Below are 19,758 nucleotides of genomic sequence, written 5' to 3'. Positions count from 1 at the left end.
ACTATAATTGTGCAGCAACTATAATTGTGCAGCCTGCATTTATCAGTATGTGATTGAATCAAACCCCAAAATAGCGACAGTCTGGAAGTGCCCTAGGAGACTTTGCAGTAGAAGCCCCAAGAGGACAGTGCTCAGGGGGTACTATTCTCAGAAATTGCAGGGAGCCAGAGCTGGTGTGCATTCTGTTGTGCAACATAACCCTCTGATGTTATGTTTCCGCTAGCATGTGAGCTCTTTCCTGGGCATTTCCCCAATGCCAGTACTTTGTTCAAAACCTCTTCCAACTAGCCCCTATCAGAATTCACCTCTCTGCAATCTCACCAAACCACCAATAAAGCCTACGACAGTGTTTGAGAAATACTTTGAGCTTTGAAGGTTACAGGCAATGATTCTGTGGCGATTGCAGATCCAGGAAGTTTTTGCACTTCTCAGGGCCAATTCTTATACTGTACTGCATGTTCAAGACGAGCCTAGGAAGTGTGCGGATAAAATTGTAGCATGTGAATGTGCACAAAGCAACATGTTTGCAAGCACACCCATAATTCTAGGATGCATATTGGGAAGCTATAGTTGCTAAGACTGCTTCTGTTTAATGCACTCTCTGTAGCTACAGCAGTTTTACAGGAATGATTCAGAAAACTCTGGGTGCTTCCATGACTGAAGGACAGAGCTTTGCAAACAAGTGGAAGTCTACCCTTAATGGAGAAGGCCTTTTGGGTTTCAGTCTTAAGTCTTGTTTTATTTTTTAAATAAACATCTCATAGATATCGAAACAGCTTTACAGAAGGCTTTTGTTTTTAATGCCAAAGGGTTTCTGATTTTGAGGGTTTGTGTTTTTGGTGAAAGTTAAAGCATTTCTCTTTTGGACGATGTGCTTGCTTATGCATATGTGTGTGGACTTCATTTCCCCATTATCCAATTAACACCCAAATGTATTTGGAGAGGTGGAATAAATAGCTTGCTAAACACTGCTTGTAAAAGTTTCTGTTTAAACACTTGTTATGAACAGGAAGCATTGGCAGAAATCCATAGATAGGAAATGGAATCTGAAAGTCAGATTAAATGAACTGCAAAGCACCAGATTCTGAGTTTTGGGATGTAATCCTACACACACATACTAAGGAGTAATCCTCATTGAACACATGGGGTTTACTTCTGAGTTAATACATATAGGATTGAGCTCTTAGTGTGCTGCATTCATTCACTGGTTCTGCACAGCCACCATAGGTCAAATTTTGGACATGTTCATCAGCCCCACATTTACTTTATGTTTCAGTCTTTACAGTCTCTTTTCTTAGGTTGATAGTCAACTAGGAAATGGGATACAGCCTTCTCTAGTCTTTTGACCAATGAAAACTGTGGCATAGAGCTGCCTGTTCCTAAATAAATATGACTGGATTTCATAGAACTGGTAAAAACAGGAGTGGCTCACCTGGTGAGTGGAGCTGCAGGAAGAGCCTCCTAGGACCAGTGTCACTGCTGCCACGTACTGGGTGGCATGAGGCCAGGGCTGTGTGGACACTCCAGTGGGAGCCTCTGCACAGTCCTGACCTTGCCACTGATTCATCTAGCTCACCCCAGTTATCATCAGTGAGCCCCCTGCCTCTGTCCCACCAGGCAAGCCCCTGAGATACCTCCTTCTGTTTTCTGAGGAAATGAACATGAACTATTGCTATGTTAAAATGTCTGTACGTATGTTTGTGTTGAGAGGTATATTATATGAAGAAGTATTTTCAAGTGAAAACGTTAACCCCCCCCCCCCCCAGTTTTTGGTATTATTGTTCTAGGGCCCAAAATGGTCTTGTTTGGTTTAGACTTGGCTTCACCCTTAGGCATGTCAGTTGGCTTTGGGCAATGTTAGCATAGATTTAATAAAGCTCCCCAGCCACTTCCACATCAGAATTAACTTCTGCAACTGATATTCCACAGGGGACAAATTCCTCTGACTTCACAATATTGTAGGTAAATGTTTGTGTGAGTCTAAAGAACTGTGCTTGGGGAAGTTGTGTGAGGAGCTCTTTAACCTCATTCCACATCTTGCATTCTCTAGACCTCAACACCATTTCCGTGGAGCTCAATACCAGCCCTCACCATGGGTTAACATTCAACTGCTCCAAGTAAGTGATCTGTCCCCTTATGCTCTTGGTGGTACTGTCACTCTGCAAAAGTGTGGTGTGTCTCCCCTGAGCTGTTGAAGTAACCTATATTGTGTGAGCTTTCACACAGTCTTCTGCAAAGGAAGTATGCGGGCAGTGTTGCATTTCCTAATGATAAAAATCCAAATATACATTGTTTGATTTCATGTACACAATGACTTTCACATTCTCCCATTGAGACGTTATAGGCAATGGGGTGTGCATCTTGAAGAAATTCCTCACTCCCATGTTGCTTCACAGCAGAGATGAGTGCAAACTGTTGTTTCATGTACTAAAATAGCAACTGAACTCATCTGATCAGTGAATGTCTAATCTCACCATCAATGTGAACCTATTTGGTACATTTCACTAGATTTGCAAAAAATTAATAATAACGATGGCAGCTCCAGTCTGTGAACCACTAAGCCTAATGCAGCTCACCAGCTAGATTTATTGAGACCCTGGTGAACTGTTATACATGTATGCCATCTCAGTAAACTGATTTTTTTCTGCTTTCCTCACTGCTCATAAAAACATAGCTGGTGCTCAACTTGCTGGGTCCTGTCCCTCACCTAGATATTTTATATGTGGGAAATAAGGTAAAATAATGTGGTGTGAATTTCTTCAGACATGCAAAATGCCACTCTAGGTTGGATCTAGACTAAGGTGAGTTTAGGTTCTATTGTAATTAACAGAATTAAACTAATGATGACTTGTCCCCTAGATTGTAATGGGAATGAAAAGTGCAGTCTTATACATGTCTATTCAGATGTAAGCCCATTGAGTTCAATGGGATCTGCTTCCAGTTAAAGGCTGTAGCTATAGTGAAACAAGCTTAGTATGCATCTAACCTTCTGTGTTTAACTTAGACAACAGCAATCTTGCATTCCTTTGTAATGCCTCATAGAGTTCCAGGTCATGGAAGAAAACAACAATATGGCGTCTATTTCTATGATAGTTATAAATGCAAAGTGTCGGGGAGGGACTAAGAGTGAGACCAATAAGTAATTCTACACCTGAGTCGGAGATTATCACGTAGCCAATGAAGGTGGAGCAGGAGGAGGAGGTCTGGGTGAGAATGGAGAAAAGAATCACTGTGCCTGATCTTGAGTTTTGAGATGCGCATGTTCTACTGGGATGTTGATCAATAGTATTGCCCCCCTAGTTAAACAGATGTCAGACTGTCTCTAGGTTACAGGATCCAGCCTTTGGTCTCTCTCCCTCTGCTTACCTTGCCTTCCCTGCATCACACGTCATCTGAATAGTGCTGGTGTAACTGGGAGGGTCACTATGGAGAGATGTAAGCTGCTTACATCTCAATTTCTTTGGTGGATTCTGTTGCCCAGAAATTGGGGAGAATAAAATGTTAGGTGTTTTCCACACATCACATGCATTACTCACACTCTTCGACTGTTTTAATCCATATGAGAGAATGGTACAACTCATATCTTTTCGGCACAGTACAATTTCAGTATATCTGAGGTCTGTTCATGTGTACTTTAAATTGTGATTGGAATGGTACAACTCTGCTTCTCCATGCCTCTCCTCTCTTTCCTGCTCTGTGTCTTGGTGTATATAACACCCACAAAATTTAGGTTCTGAAGAAGCAGCACTTTCAAGTGAGTGTCGTACTGTGTGATGGATTCTTTTTGCCCCTTTTGTTGTTGTTTTCCCCCCCTGCATTTTACAGCAGAAGTAAAGTATAACCAGACTTGGTACATTTTTATTCTGATTACCTTTGTAAAAGCCCACAAGGTGATGTGCTACTTTGAAAACACATTTGTTGTAATGTGTATGTATATATATATATATATAAATATATATATATATAATGACTATATGAGGGATATTTCTAAATAAAGGTTTAAAAAAACAACAACACCGTCTCCATGCCATCTTCTTTTGCCAAAGATTTTACTGTACTTCCACATAATCGAAATTATCTGAACAAGTCTGTTAGGAAGGACGGCAAAGCATACTTGGAGTGGTTGGGATGGGATATTGGTATAAAAATATCTGTTTGGTTTGGTTGGGTCTGGTTGTGACTGATAATAAAAACAGGCAGTGCCTCACCTATAGGCTAGAGAAAAATAGCCAAGTGATTTAGTTCTGTGCTTGCTCACACCCTTATTACAGAACTTTCACCCACCATGAAAGGAAGAACTTGGTTTGGTGCCTGGGGAATGCTATGGTGCCTGTTGAGAGACTTCTATCTCAAGAAGGGATGCCTTTCTGAATTTGACAGATGAAGCTCCTTCACTAGGAGCTTGACGGCTCACATGCTTGCTGAATTTATACTGCGTTTATACCTGATACCCGTTTAAGTGCATTAGTCATGATGACTGATAAATACTATCTCCAGTGTCAGAGGCATCACCAGTTGCTGGGGAAAAGAATGGATGACGACTCTTGCTTGTGGTTTCCCATAGGCATCTGGTTGGCCACTGTGGGAACAGAATGCTGGACTTTTTTAAAAAAATAAATAAATAATTTTTATTGAAAGGTTTTATGTTACAGAAAACAATACAGCCATACTACCACTAAATATAATCAAGAAATAAAAATTACATACATCGATATTTAGTTTGCTATTTGTTATTTACCGTCTTATTTCCTCCCAAACATTGCATACAACAACACACATATGTGCAGACACCCAGACACCCACACCCGCACACAAAATGATAATAATGAAAGTAAATATTTTTCCGCTTTTATCTTCCAAAATCTTTTCTTCAACTTTGACTTCCTGTCAAGTCCCTTTGCATATGTTTTATCTTACATTTGAATGTACACAAAACAATAAACCTTTCTATATAATTTTTCTAATACATTCTGAAAACATGATAAATCCTTAATTGTAGTAAAACTCCTTTTAGTTCCTTTATCACTCGAATGCTAGCACGGAGTCAAAACTATTATTGTATTTTTGAACATATTTTTTATAACCATCCCATTTTTCCGCTAATTTTTGCTTTGAGTTTCCTCTGAGTTTACTAGTCAGTTGAGCCGTCTCCACCAATTCCTGTACTTTGATTTGCCAGTCTGTTATTTTTGGAGCCTCGTGATCTGCCCATCCCTTGGCCACAAGTATACGAGTCGCTGCTGTTGCATACAAAAATACCTCTCTTAGATTTTTTTGCATCTCTTTATCTAAAATACTTAATAGAAATGCCTCCGGTTTTTAAGTAAAAGTTATCCCCATCATCTTTTTTAATTCATTGTATATTTCCCCCCCCCCCAAAAAAAAATCTTAATCTTTCCACAAGTCCACCATGCTGGACTTGACAGGCCTTTCATCTGATCCTGGTGGGATCTTATGTTCTTATGCAAGCAAATGATTTTTTAAAAGCAAAGAAGCTCCCCACACAACCCTCCTAATTTTTATTATACTGAGACAAAGTAGGTAGGTGAAGGACAATTTGAACTGACAGTGTCAATTTCCATTCAGTTTTCCTTATCTGTTTCATTAATGGAGCTGCTATGGTCATGCATTACATTAGGCCCCCTGCCTCCAATCATTCCCAGTCATAATGATGCAAAGTGCTGCATCTCCTCATTAGTATACAGGCTTTACAATGGGAACGGGCAATTTATTGCTTTCCGATCTGCTTAGTGCATCCCTATTGCCATATGCCGGACAGAGACCTGCCAGTTATCTTGCCTCGCTGTGCTTATTCTCACGGAAGGACAAAAGCTGCTGTGAACCACAACCAGGCCCTAGGGAGAAATTGCGAGTGATTTCCTAGGTGAATCTAGAATATGAAAGAATTGGCATTATACACTGCTTCTATTCAAGACAAATTGGCTGGCTAATAAAGAGAGGGCAAAAAGAAAATGATAACATTCCATTTTTCGGACAAATAGGAACCGATTCTCAGGACTCTTTCATACAATGCGTGAAGCAACAAAATGGGAAATGCTTGCTTCATGGAGAGCTCAGGTGCCTGGACTTGTCCCATACCTGATGCATCTGCGGTGGGTGAGGGCAGGTGCCAGAAATGGGCAAATATGATGCTGGGAGGTTAGAGCATTTTCTATGTTGATTGTCAAAGGCCCTTGCTTCCACCTGGCCCTCTGAGCACCTCAGTTTATGGTAAATTTTTCATTCAGTCCAAGGTGCTGAAAATAAAACAGGCAGATGCCACCATGGATATCCAGGTAGACTGAACCTCTCAGGAGAGGCTCCTTTAAAGTTCCATGGGTATACCGACTAGTGCTGGCTCCAGGATATTAAGGGCCTTGGAGCACACAGTTTGGGAACTCATGCCCTAGGCAACTGCAGATCTCCAATATATGCACAGGTAGCAAAAGTGATGTGTACACAACAGGAGCAGGCCCATCATATTTTGCCATCTGAAGTGAAACAGGAAAGAGTCTGCCCCCCCCAATTTTGCCCCATGCCAGAATATTCCCCCTATCGCCAAACTCAGCAAGTAATTTCATAGCATTTGTAGAACCTGATATGTGAAGCAAGATGTACAAGAGTGCTCTCTCTCTCTCTCTCACTCTCTCCTAGTCTGCTCCCAACTTTTAGTGTTTTACTTTTCCTGTCCTTCTAGAAAAATTCTTGCAGATGTGCAGGCATCTGACCTGGTATAACCTAATCCAGTAGTTCCCAAACTCCCCCTCTGCCCCCATAGGCGCCATGTGGACCACAATTTGGGATGCCCTGGTTCAGACTATGTTCTCATATCAGACTGAGTGGCAAGCTCACCTGCAACATAGCATGGAAACACTGGCGGAGGAAGAGGAGTGCGGGGGGGGGGCACACCGTCCCTGGCAGCGTGATCCCAGTGAGGAGCCATCGTGGCTGCCCCCCCCCCCCCGGGATGCACGCCAGCCCCTCCTCTGCCTGCTCTCCGCGCCCCCCCCCCGGTGCCAGAGCATGAAGCTCCACCACTGCATGGAAGTCAGCCAGGGGTCAACTTTAACCACCACCCTCCCATCCTAATGCAATAAATGCTATTCTATTCTGTTCTGTTCTGTTCTGTTCCTTTGGCTCTCAGTGCACACTTTATATTCTGAATTTCTAATTTCACCCATTGATCTCAGAACAAAGGCATCCAGCCCTCCTGCCCCAAACTGCAGGACTTGGACACCACCGGTTTAAGCTTCCCTAACCCTAAACAGGTTGTGCTCTGTTGCCTTTGTAATTCTGTTGGTGACTGGTGGGATCCTGGCAGAGCTGACATTTCCACAGCTCCCCAGCGGTTCCCTTGCCGTTTGTCAAAGGGGCTTCAATTATCAGTTCGTTAAACATGGCCTGAGAATCTGTCTGTAGGGACTTGTACGCTATTTCTCAGCAGGGCAAACTGGTGGCAGCTTATGATTTTCTAATCAGAAAGGCTCTTTGGTCCTGGAGGTTTGCCCTTCTCTTCCCTCCCAGGCCGGGGCAATCCCCCAACGGAATGCTTGTTCCCAGCCGCCACTTGAGAAAAATCCAATCTGCCCCCCCCCCCGCCTTCATCACTTGCTGTCTGTTCTCAGGACTTGCCATCAATCTGTCTCTCGTTGTTTTTCAAAGGTAAGAAGCTCCCTTTAGAGGGCAGCAACCTTCAAAGATAGTCACATTTAGGCAGGTACCCTAACTCTGCAGAAAACATTTTTTGTTTTGGCAAGCCTATCTAGACACTTGATTCAGTTGCTTACATGTGTGTTTTTATAGTTTTGTCTATATTATCTTTGATGTTAATGTTGATGATTTTATGCACCCTTGGTTTGTGCATTGCTTTTAATTGATTTCAGGATTTTAGCCAAGTGTCATCTATAATTACATTTGCACACCGTTGGGAGAAATTTTTGATCAAGCTGTTTATCAAGTTTTGAACTAAATTAAAAATAAGAATAAATACTTGTTGGACTCAATGCAAAAAATGTAGCTCTAACTCCTCGCTGCCATCCTGCCTGCAAAAGCATCAGCACATAGACTAGCACAGAGTTTCCACCGGTACCTGCAGCTGCTCACTTGGGCTTTGGCCAACAGCACAAGGACTAAAGCAGTTATGTGCCTCTGTCTCATTTCTTTCTTGTCTCTCTCTCTCTGTGTTGGTTTCTTTTTTTGATGGAGGCAATTAGACCAGTTGTTGTGGTGCTTTTGCCTGAGTAGCCAGGCCAAAAACCCACCCCAGTGTTTTTATGGTAATGCAAGGAGCCCGTTGCCACTGCTAAGCAGATGCCGGGTGGCAAAGAAAGAGCTTGTTTAACAGATACCAAAGAGGAGAGGAAACCTTTTGTTAGGCACTTGCTGGGGTTTTGAGTGCACTTGTAAGGGGAACAACAGCGTGGAACTGGAGCTCGTTGAATGGAAGTGGAGGCGATTAGATTCATTTCACTGCCTTCTGATGGGTTCTTCCCTCCCCCTTCAGCTTCATTATGGAAGTGACTCGGATGTCATGTTTTGACAATCGGCTCTCTGGTCTAAAAAGGAAAAAGGAAAAAAAAAGGAAGACGATGGCTGCCTTTCAGACATTGATCTGGGTGGCGGCTGGGGAAATTAATGGCTGCTAATGCATCCATGCCACCACCAGCTTTTCTGAGGCTATATGTGGAGGAACGGGACGCGGGTGGCGCTGTGGGTTAAACCACAGAGCCTAGGACTTGCTGATCAGAAGGTCAGCGGTTCGAATCCCAATGCTCGGTCTCAGCTCCTGCCAACCTAGCAGTTAGAAAGCACGTCAAAGTGCAAGTAGATAAATAGGTACCGCTCCGGCGGGAAGGTAAACGGCGTTTCCATGCGCTGCTCTGGTTCGCCAGAAGAGGCTTAGTCATGCGGGTCACATGACCCGGAAGCTGTACACCGGCTCCCTCGGCCAATAAAGCAAGACGAGCGCCGCAACCCCAGAGTCGGTCACGGCTAGACCTAATGGTCAGGGGCTGGGGTTTACCTTTACCTTTACTATGTGGAGGAACAGATTTCAGAACCTTCATGGCTGAAACCTGACAGGACAGGCCTATTTAGCAGATACCTGGTGTCAAATGCAGAAATCCGGAACTTTCTCCTTACTTGTCTTTCAAAAATCAAGCTTTTAGTTCTCCTCAGGATTAGCGGTAGGTGGAGTTTGAAAACTTACAAACCTTAACCAATTTAGGGGTTTTGCAGACGACCCCTCTGAATGCATTTATCACTGTTGACACTCAAATATCCTCAGTCCTCCTCAGACAGTGCTAGTGCCGCTGCATTCCTGAACCTCCATAATGGAAAGTGATGGAGGAATGGTAGCGTCACTGCTAGGGGTACCTTTTGTGAAAGAATACCTTTAAAATCAGGTTGAATGAGGCTGGTTGGGTTTGGGATGCAGAGTTTTGCTGAATCTGGTGTGTAACCCTATGACATGCTGCCTTGTCTTATGCCAGACAGCCAGAGACATGGGTGTAATCCAAGGATGGGGAATCTGTGGACCTTCAGATATTGCTAGGATCCAGTTCCCATCAGCCCAAGCCGGTATCCACAATAGTAGGGGGGATGGGAGTTGTAGCCCCCAAACATCTGGGCTAGGCCATAGGTTCCTCCTCCCTGGCATAGTCAAAGGGACTTAAAGAAACTAAAAGAAGACATCAGAAAATACAGTAATCAGTTTTTCAAAATGGGGGAGAGAAATCATGGGGGACATGAGGGCCATTCTACAAGTTCTTACCAGGCATATAGAGAAATTATTCAGGCTGCATGTCTATGTTCGACCAAACCAGGACACAGAGACCCAAGACAGGCACACCATCTAGCTGCCTTTGTGCCACCAGGTTGGTTCTGGATAGGTGCTACTCCATATATCTTTAGTGCCACATGATTCCAGCTTTCTGCCAAACATATAGAAACTATTTACGGTAACATTATTTTGCTAAACTAAGGAAGCGAAGAGTGTTTGCACTCTGCTTTATTCCCAACAATTCCTCTTTGGCTTCCACAAAATAAAGCAGGAATGGGGATGTGAGGGAGTTTCCTCACCTGTTTAATTTTCAGAGCTCCAAGGAGGACAGAGCTGGCTTGAATGATGTTGTTTCTCCAACAGTAATGGTTTGAACTACAGTCTATCCTCCCATCTATGTCTCTCCTTTTCTCTGCCACATGGTGGCCTCATTGAGCAAGAGAAAGGGAACACTCTAGTGGTGGTGAATCTTTTAGAGATGGAGTGCCAAAACTGCAACCCCAAACCCACTTATTTACCGCAAAGTGCCAACATGGCAATTTAATATGGGATAATAATGATTGTCTGCATGCGCACATACAGATAAATAGAAATAAATAAATAAACCCAGCCAGATGGGTGGGGTATAATAATAATAATAATAATAATAATAATAATAATAATTTGCTGTTTGATGAGAGTTTGCCTAAGAGCCCCATGAATGCTAACCTTGAGTTCCGTGATGAAGGAAAGGCAGGCTATTGATGTAGGCAGGGGCAGCCAGATGTTACTGCACTTCCAACCCCACCAGCATGGCCAATAGGCAGAGGTTAGAAGTGTTATAATCCAGTAGCACCTGCAGAGTACCACGTTGGCTACCCCTATATTAAAGGATAATATTAGCTCAAAGAAGGTATATGTCAGACCACATAGGTCATCTAGAGAAGGAAAAGCACAGGTCCAGGAGGTTTTGCCTTTCCAACCTGTTATTCAGCTCTAAATCAGGATAAACATCATTCCACAGAAAATCCACTTGACTTTGCTCTGATCCAGAGGGAAACAGTGGGTTCCCCCCTGGGGAAAGTGGCGGGTCAAGCAGGTGAGCCCTAAGTCAACCCTAAGTCATAAAGAGATGGAATCATTGCTTGCTCAACCATTTTAGCCAAAACTGTTGGATTTGAAACTGGTCTGTAATTTCCAAAATCACCAAGTTGAGAGGTGGCTTCTTCAGTAAAGGTGTAACTACTGCCCTTCTCAGAACAAATTTCTTGCAATGTCCTTATTGCAGAGAAGCACTGACCACAATCATTCTAAATTTTTGGAGCTGGTTGGCTAGAGGTACTGATACTGATTTTGGAGGCTGAACTTGCTTGGGAACTAGTAGTACCTGGCTGGCTTTATTTCATGTGTGCATCCACCTTCTGCTTATTATCTTCATAACAGCTAACAACATAAATAGCCACTGCCTCTTACCTGCTCGGCCTGTCTGCTTTAAATTGCAGCGTGGGGAGGGGAGCTGGTTGGTGGGCACATAACTCTCCCCAATGCTGCTGTGAGTGGCGCGTGTTCTAGGGAGCGTTTCCCGCTTGCAGTGGCATGGGAGAGAGTACATGCCCATTTTGCCAACCCCCAGCAATGGCCCTGCTGGGGCTATGGTGCGCGTGCCCAAACAGTGGGCCTTCTGAGTGCCCACTCTGGCATACGTGCCATAGGTTTGCCACCACTGCTCTAGATGAATGCTTCCCAATTAGCTAATTACTGAGGGCCCCTTATTTATCAACAGCCAAGCCACGGACCCCCTACTTTTGAAAATTTTGATAATGCCATTGTAGTTACCTCTGCAAAGCAATTTTTTGAACAATATTGGGGTGTAAAGGGATCCCTGACCATTAGGTCCACTCGTGGATGACTCTGGGGTTGCAGCGCTCATCTTGCTTTATTGGCCAAGGCAGCCGGTGTACAGCTTCTGGGTCATGTGGCCAGCATGACTAAGCCGCTTCTGGCAAACCAGAGCAACTCACGGAAACACCATTTACCTTCCCGCCGGAGCGGTATTTATCTACTTGCACTATGATGTGCTTTCGAACTGCTAGGTTGGCAGGAGCTGAGACCGAGCAATGGGATTCGAACCGCTGACCTTCTGATCAGCAAGTCCTAGGCTCTGTGGTTTAACCCACAGCGCCACCCGCGTCCCAATATGGGGTGTAGCCCCTAATAAACAAAGGATTTTAGGTATACTAAAAACAAACAAACTCAGACTAGGGCTGAGTGATATCTGGTTTTTGACATCATGCTCTACCAGCAGCTAAACATTGTGATATTCTGATATATCACAATGTCAGAAATTGGAGATCATGCGTGTGGATGAGGGAAGGAGCAGTCACGAAGATCGGGCAGGTGGGGTGCCCTGCCCCCTCCCTGTGCTCACGCCTGCCCACCCTGGGCACTACAGGCTTGTGGAGTGCTGCTGGTGGGAGGTAATGGATACGGTGTGTGCGTGTGTGTCAAACCACCTCAGCGGGGCAGCCAGCGAAGACGCATGTCCACTGTGGCTACTGCTGCTTTTCTGCTGGCTGAGAAAAGCTGCTGCACCTCAGTGCCAGGGGAAGGTAGTGTCACAGTGCCTTGAAGTGAGGGCAATCAGCTGCCCGGTTTCCCCTCAGTGTGAGGGAAGGCAGCTCAAATCAGCAGCGTTATTGTCTGAGATTATAGTGCGATATTGGCAGTGACTTGAAATCAGCTGCCTTGCTCTCCCTCGCATGAGGAGTGATATATTGCTGCGCATTGCCAGGTCAAAATTGTTATCGTGGTGTGATTTCAAAACCGATTTTGACCAATATATTGAAAAATCGCCTAGCACTAAAACAGACCATAAATTTTGTGATGCTACCATGCCAGAACGACAAAAATTTAGTTAGAGGGAGGCAAGGGATGAGAACCCCCTGGACGTGTCCGCTGGACCCCCTGGAGTCTCCAGACCCATAACTGGGAACTACTGCCCTAGACAAACGAATGCAGAATAAGGCTATCAATGGCTACCAGTCAATATAGATATGTTCTGCCTCCACAGTCAGAGGCAGTATGTTTCTCAATGCCAGTCACTGCAAAGTTGCTGTGCCCAGGACCTGCTTGTGGGCTTCCCAGGGGCATCTGGCTGTTCACTGTGAGATGCTGGACTAGTTGGGCCATTGACCTGATCTAGAAGGGCTGTTCTTAATCACTGGTTGAGTGATTGAGCAAGGAGTGATTTTGGCACTGGAAGCTTTGAGTAACATGTCACTCTATTAGGGGTTCTTGTTAGAAACAAACTACGCTGGATGTGCTTGTAGGAGGCAGATGTTCATTTCGGAAACTGGTGGTGGGAGCCCTCATCTGCCTAGGGTGTGAAACAATCATCAGAAATGAACATGGCTTATAGAGGTCATTGGAGGGAAGTCCATCAGTAAGGGATGAGAAGAAACAGCACTGAAGCATTAGGCTATGCCAGTTTGATCCTTTGCCTGGCTGCCTCTCTGTGTCCCTGCCATGCCCACATCATCCTTGTGTGCTGTCAGCCCCAGCAGCCTCGGTTAATGCAAGCCGGTTGCTAAGAACACTGGTCCACCATCTCCAGCAGAAGCACAGGCATGCAATCCTCCCCCACTGTTTCGCTTGGTGGTGTTAAATCTCATTAATTATTTTCTATCCCAAATTCAAATAAATAAGAGCTAACTCTTATTTATTTGGATGGGGAGTACAATATAATTAAGGGATTTGACACAGCCATGTGTGAAGGGAATACATGCCATCCAAAAATGAAGGCAGCGGTTCCAAGGGGGAAGGAGTCCAATGTCTGACATGGGAAGACCTTTCCAAGGTGAGTGAAACCCCAACAAGCAAGGTGCTTCTTCAGAGTATCTTTCTAATGGCAGAGATCTGGGAAATGGCAAGGCATAGCCCAATCTTCAAACTCTAAAGGGAGCTTACTGGACAATTCCGTTGCCAAACCTACAAGTGAAGTGTGGAAGGGTTCCAGGTCTTTGCCTTCTTGACATCTTATCTAGACCACTTCCTGCAATACTTGTTGTTCAATTTTTTTTTCTATTCTGTTGTCTTCAGCTTTTCTTTTTTATAATTTTTTATTTAATTTTTTAAAATATAAACATACAACAACAAAAAAATCACGATCCAAATATCAAGATTACTCATAATCTCCTGACCTCCCCCCATCCCTTCCATGGATCCTAGTGATAATGTTTACAACTGCATATGCAAGATTTATCCTTTCAAATTATCCATACTTTCCTTTAATTTACAAGTGTGATTAAAATCCTGCTAATGTTTTAAACTGCTTATAATGGTCTTGTAATTAAATTGTAAACTTTTCCCATTCCTTTTTTAAAGTTCTTGTCCTCTTGATTTCTGAGCTTCCCAGTTAATTTTGCCATTTTTCAGCATAGTCCATCAACTTGGTTTGCCATTCTTCTCTGGTCGGGGTTGTTTCTTTCTTCCATCTCTGGGCTAGTAGGATCCATGCGGCTGTTGTCGTGCACATAAACAGTCTTTTCTGGTCCTTTGATATCTTGGTACCTATAATTCCTAATAAGAAAGATTCTGGTTTTTAAATAAAAGTTATTTTAAACATTTTTTCCAATTCATTATATACAATCTCCCAATTTTAAAAAAATTACTTTACACGTCCACCACATATGGTAAAAGGTACCTTCCTTTTCTTTACATTTCCAGCAGGTATTTGAACTCGTTCTATACATTTTTGCTAACTTAACTGCAGTCAAATACCACCGATAGATACATCATTTTCATGTAATTTTCTTTCAGTGAACAACATGCTGTGAATTTCAAATCTGTTTTCCATAGCCTCTCCCGATGTGAGTTGTCCTCAGCTTTGACCTTACCTTCCAGTAACCCAATATCACGGTCAACAGGATGTTCTAAACTTGAATTTCCTGCTTCTAGCCTGGACTAGATGGTCTAAAATCCTGCCTCTGGCTCTATGATTAAGCCAGCACCATATATAAAAGCCGAGAAACCTTTTGCAAAGACAGAACACTATGAATGCATAGGCTTCAACGAAAGACATCATAAGATCTCATAAAGCATTACTTTGGAGATCAGACATCTCCTTTGCAAGGCATAGACTTGGCCAGCCCCTCACTGCTCCACCTTCCTTGAGCATCACCTACTAGTGGCAATCAGTAGACTCACAGACGCTCCCTCTTTTTGGATCTCAGCTCTCTGGCAGAGACTAGCCACTGCTATTGGAAAGATTGCCAGAAGAAGCCTTCAGCGTTAAATCAGCCTGCTATCGCACAAGTCATGTTGAAACAAGTTTCCGAGAGGGCAATGATGCTACTAGTTCCCAGCCTTGTCACTGTGGACCACTGCAGGATAAAGTACAGCAACCTAATCTACAAGCACATTAGAATGTGAAAAAAACAATAATCCTGCAAAGGAAACACATTATCTGGCCTTGTTACTTCACAAAGTAATTTGAATTAATTTTTCCCTAGAGTGGTTAGGGACCACTGCTGCCGGCCCTGTCTTTTCTCTTTGGCTAATGAAGCTTTACCAGTGACTGTGAGTGAATTTCTATTAAGACCTCATTTTAGAGGTTATTATGGGGCAAAACAATTCCTGCTCCTGGGAAAGATGCCTATGAATTTGTAATTGTAAGTCCATGTCTGGTAGGGATTAGCATTTGAAAGGAAGAGAATTTGTGTGTGAACCCAGTTGGGGTAAGGGAAGATAATTTCAGTTAGCAGCAGCAGCGGAATAAAGCATCATAATATTTGATTATAGTTTATCCATTTAATTTCCCCTTGCACAGACCTCCAACTGTGTACCTTGAACTGTGCAAATCAACAAGTGTACACTCTTTCACACATACACTTTGACATGTGTGAAGACAGCTTGTAGCTGTGTTTAGATTTTGGGTAAAGTTCTGGATGAAGATGCAAAGGTATTGTGGTGACTGAGAATTTATTGGAACGGTGCCCGGGTTCATATTTACATCTTGGACAGCAGGAGTCGCCTGCCATCTCTCTTCCAACTCAGCTGGAATGGGATAAACCAATACGAGCAGTTCTACAGTACAGCTGCATGAGCAGAGATGGCTGCTCAACTCTTCTTGCAAATGCAGAAACTGCAGTTCTGCCCTTGTTGTGCTTTGGTTGAAATGCCAGTCGGTAAGTGGCATAGATAGGGACATGGGTGGCACTGTGATCTAAACCACAGAGCCTAGAGCTTGCTGATCAGAAGGTTGGCAGTTCGAATCCCCGTGATGGGGTGAGCTCCTGTTGTTCATTCCCAGCTCCTGCCCACCTAGCAGTTCAAAAGCATGTCAAGTGCAAGTAGATAAATAGGTACCACTCCAGTGGGAAGGTAAACGGCATTTCCATGCGCTGTTCTTGCCAGAAGCAGCTTAGTCATGCTGGCCACATGACCTGGAATCTGTCTGCGGACAAACACCAGCTCCCTCAGTCTATAGAGCGAGATGAGCGCGCAACCCTAGAGTCATCCGCGACTGGACCTAATGGTCAGGGGTACCTTTACCCTTTACCTTTAAGTGGCATGGATGGCATGTCACCGTGTCTGCCATGCAAAAGCTCAGCCTTCAGCATGAAATATAGAGGCCACAGAATGGATTGCAAAGGAGTCACCAGTGCAGCCATGTGAATTGACCTTTGCACAGCTTTGAAACTGAGCTGAGTCTGGGTTTGACAAGTTGCAACCATGTGCAGACCAAGTCCCCTTTCCCCCCCGGATGTGGGCAGGTGGCTTTTTATATGCTATTACACCAAACCTTCTGACAGGCAGCACTAGATGGCATTGTACAAGTTTACTCTGCATTGAAAAATTGGAAGTTGTCACAGTGCCCCACGTCTTTGCACACTCCTCAACAATGACTGAGCCCACATTTCTGCCCATTCCCCAGCTTGAGGCTTGTTTGAGGCAGTATTGACCATGGGTTTCTCTGCTGCTGTTTTCACAACAGTGCCAACGCAGTGTCTCAGGCAGCAGATTGTCTTTGCTGCTCCCTCCCATTTGCAGATGATAAAACTAATATCAATATAAGAAGCCAACATTTCTCTCCTTTTTCTCCTCCTGTGTGCCCTCTCTTTCTCTGCAGTGGCCCTGTGTTCCTCCTCAATGCTTCAGACCCTTGTCTGCCACATAAGCTCAAGGTGTTCTGGAGCTTCCTCTGTTAGGAGAAGATTATAGACACCAAGATGGATAAATTGGGCACTCAGTTGTGTCCAACTGCTTGCTCTCTGCAATATTTATTACAGTTTAAACCCCCCCCAAAAAACCCCCACATTTGTTTACACACATTTCTTTGGGAGCTTCATAGTGTGTGTTAAAATGGCATTCCTGTTCATTTAAGCTTTGCTTTATTTTATTGCATTAATCCATTAAAAAAGGCAGTAAGGCTCAATGGAGTGAATGATACGCTGATTACATGTTAAAGCAAGCACTTGGCCGGAAAATCCCTGCAAATACATGTTTAAATAAAAATAAAGAAAGAGCTTTTACATTTCAGTGTATTCTCTGAGTGTGATGTATGGTCCCCTAGCTATCAAAAGTACTATGCAATGTCTTATGGCAACTGTCATGTGATGCTGTCAACCATGTGACAGCTGAGGTTGGAGGTCAGCACATGTGCAATGGAGAACAATGCAAGGCCAGAGAGGCTCATAGGCTCACGTCCGAAGTAATCTCACACTGCCATTTTAAAGGACCCCTTTCTCCCCTGCTTTGTCTCAAAGATGTCCCCACATTCAGGTTTTTGAAAGGCGAAAAGGCTAATTGCAGGTGGTCAGCTCTGCTGCCCAGTGGACACCAAGCAGAATGAATAATTGACTATTTCATTGTCCCTAATCTTCATCCTGCATCGAACTGGCAGTGAGATGGGAGCATATTTCTGGCTGAAAGCTGCACTCGCTGATAAGTTACCAGGCTGATAGCACTGGAAGTCACATGAAAGTGATAATCTGTCACGGAAGCTGACCCACAGGAGAATTTTCTGCCCTCCTTCCACCATCTAGAAGTGACCTCAGATGAAATGGGCGATCTGCTTTTAATTGTAACAAGATGCTTGGTAGGTTTCCCCCTGCTTCTATCTCTGTGGCATTTCTGCTCATAAAAAATTGCTTACAGATCTGCCAAGAAATGGCTATGCCCATTTTCACAGAGAAAACTGTTTATCCACAGGTCACGTTTTGAAGTGACTATAATTTGATTCCTCTTGAGCTGCCTGAGCCTCAAAGGTTTGGAAAGCAAAAAAAGCACCATCTCGGTGCTCAAGATGATCCTCACCATGCTGGTTTAGTATGAAACTGGAATGTCATAGAAAGCTGTTTCTACTGAGTCAGACCCATTGGCCAACACTGACTGGCAGTAGACCTTCATAATTTCAGAGAAGGTTCTCTTCCAGCCCTACCTGGAAATGCTAGGGATTGAACCTGGGATCTTCTGCATACTTCTGAGCTACGACCTTTCTCAACCATTGACACTCTCAATGTCAGGAATGTGGCCCCCCTGAGCGCAGCGGAAGAGTCAGCCTCAGAAATTGAGCTAAGCGAGCAAGGGGCCAACTCTGCAGATGAGATCTGTCTGTCTGAGTTTAGAGAGGAAGCCTGGCTCCCCTCCTTTCCAGGGAGCATGCTGTTAGCTCCCAAGGAGAGGAAGAGCTGTAAGTCGGCCAGAGAGTTGCCAGGCAACCAGCAGATAAGCCAGAGTCTGAGGCTGTGTCTTCTGGGAGTGGGAAGGAGACGGGCCAGCCGTTCGGTCCCCATACTAGGAGACTGGAAAGCTCAGAGAAAAATGGAAGGGAAGGAGAAGAAAGGTGGGATTTTGGCGTTCTTCCTCTTGGGGGAGGGATGATGAGTCAGACTGATCAACTACTGTTAATGCGAGCAGGTGGGAAGCCGTGCTCTGGATATGTTTTTCTTGTAAATAAACTTACATAAAACTGACAGAGAGTCATTGCTGCTTATCAGGCAGCTTGTCTGCCAGAGATCGTTATACTCAATATCCATTGACACGCTGCCAGGTTAACAGTCTAGGGGGGTGACATGGTTGTATACAGTATCTGTGTACTTGCTGATGTGGCTGGCTATTAATATTTTTCATTTACTTATTTATTATCTCACCCTTCCCACTCACGTTATCCTCACAACAACCCTGTGAGGCAGGTAAGACTGAAGGATAATGAGTGGGCCCAGTGAGCATCACGGCTGGGAGGAGATTTGAATTTGGCCATCCCCAGTCTTAGCTCAACACTCTAAGGACCACCGTTTTCTGCTTTTTATTTGCTCCAGTTTTGGATTTACAATTTGAATGGTACTCTGAGCTGTATGAAGTTGTACACTTTAAAAAGTCCGGCACTGTAGCTCAAACAGGCCCTGTGACCACATTTTCTGCTGTAGAAGTCTTCAAATTCCAGATGTATATGGTCTGATTGTGATTACCCAGGATCCAAAACAGGCCCACATTTTGATCAAAGCAGTCACTAGTGCTGGGGGAGATGCCTTACTCTCCCCTCCATGCCATTTATCTGATATATACCCCTTCCTAAGCACTGGCTTGTGCTGTTTCGTCAATGGAGCTAATACATCCTTTAGGAAAGGGGGATTTAGATCAGGAACACTCAGGAGACTGAGGAAATACAATAGCCATCTTCAGATATCCCAAGGGCTGTCATAAGGAAGATGCAGCAACCTTGTTTTTTCCTGCTCTGGAGGGTAGAAATCGAACCAATGGATTTGAGTTACAAGAAAGGAGATTTTGACTAAACATCAGGAAAAACTCTGGCGGTAAGAGCTGTTCAACAGTGGAATGGTTTTCCTTGGGAGACTGTGGACTCTCCTTCATTGGAGGTTTTTAAGCAGAGGTTGAATGGCCACCTGTCATGCATGTTTTAGTTGTTGTTTTTTTTTGTATTCCAGGGGGTTGGACTAGATGACCCTCGGAAACACTCCCAACTCTACAATTCTATC

This window comes from Podarcis melisellensis (assembly GCF_964234715.1).
Source record: "Podarcis melisellensis genome assembly, chromosome: 6".
NCBI classification, from domain to species: Eukaryota; Metazoa; Chordata; class Lepidosauria; order Squamata; family Lacertidae; genus Podarcis; species Podarcis melisellensis.
This window is presented reverse-complemented; position numbering follows the sequence as displayed.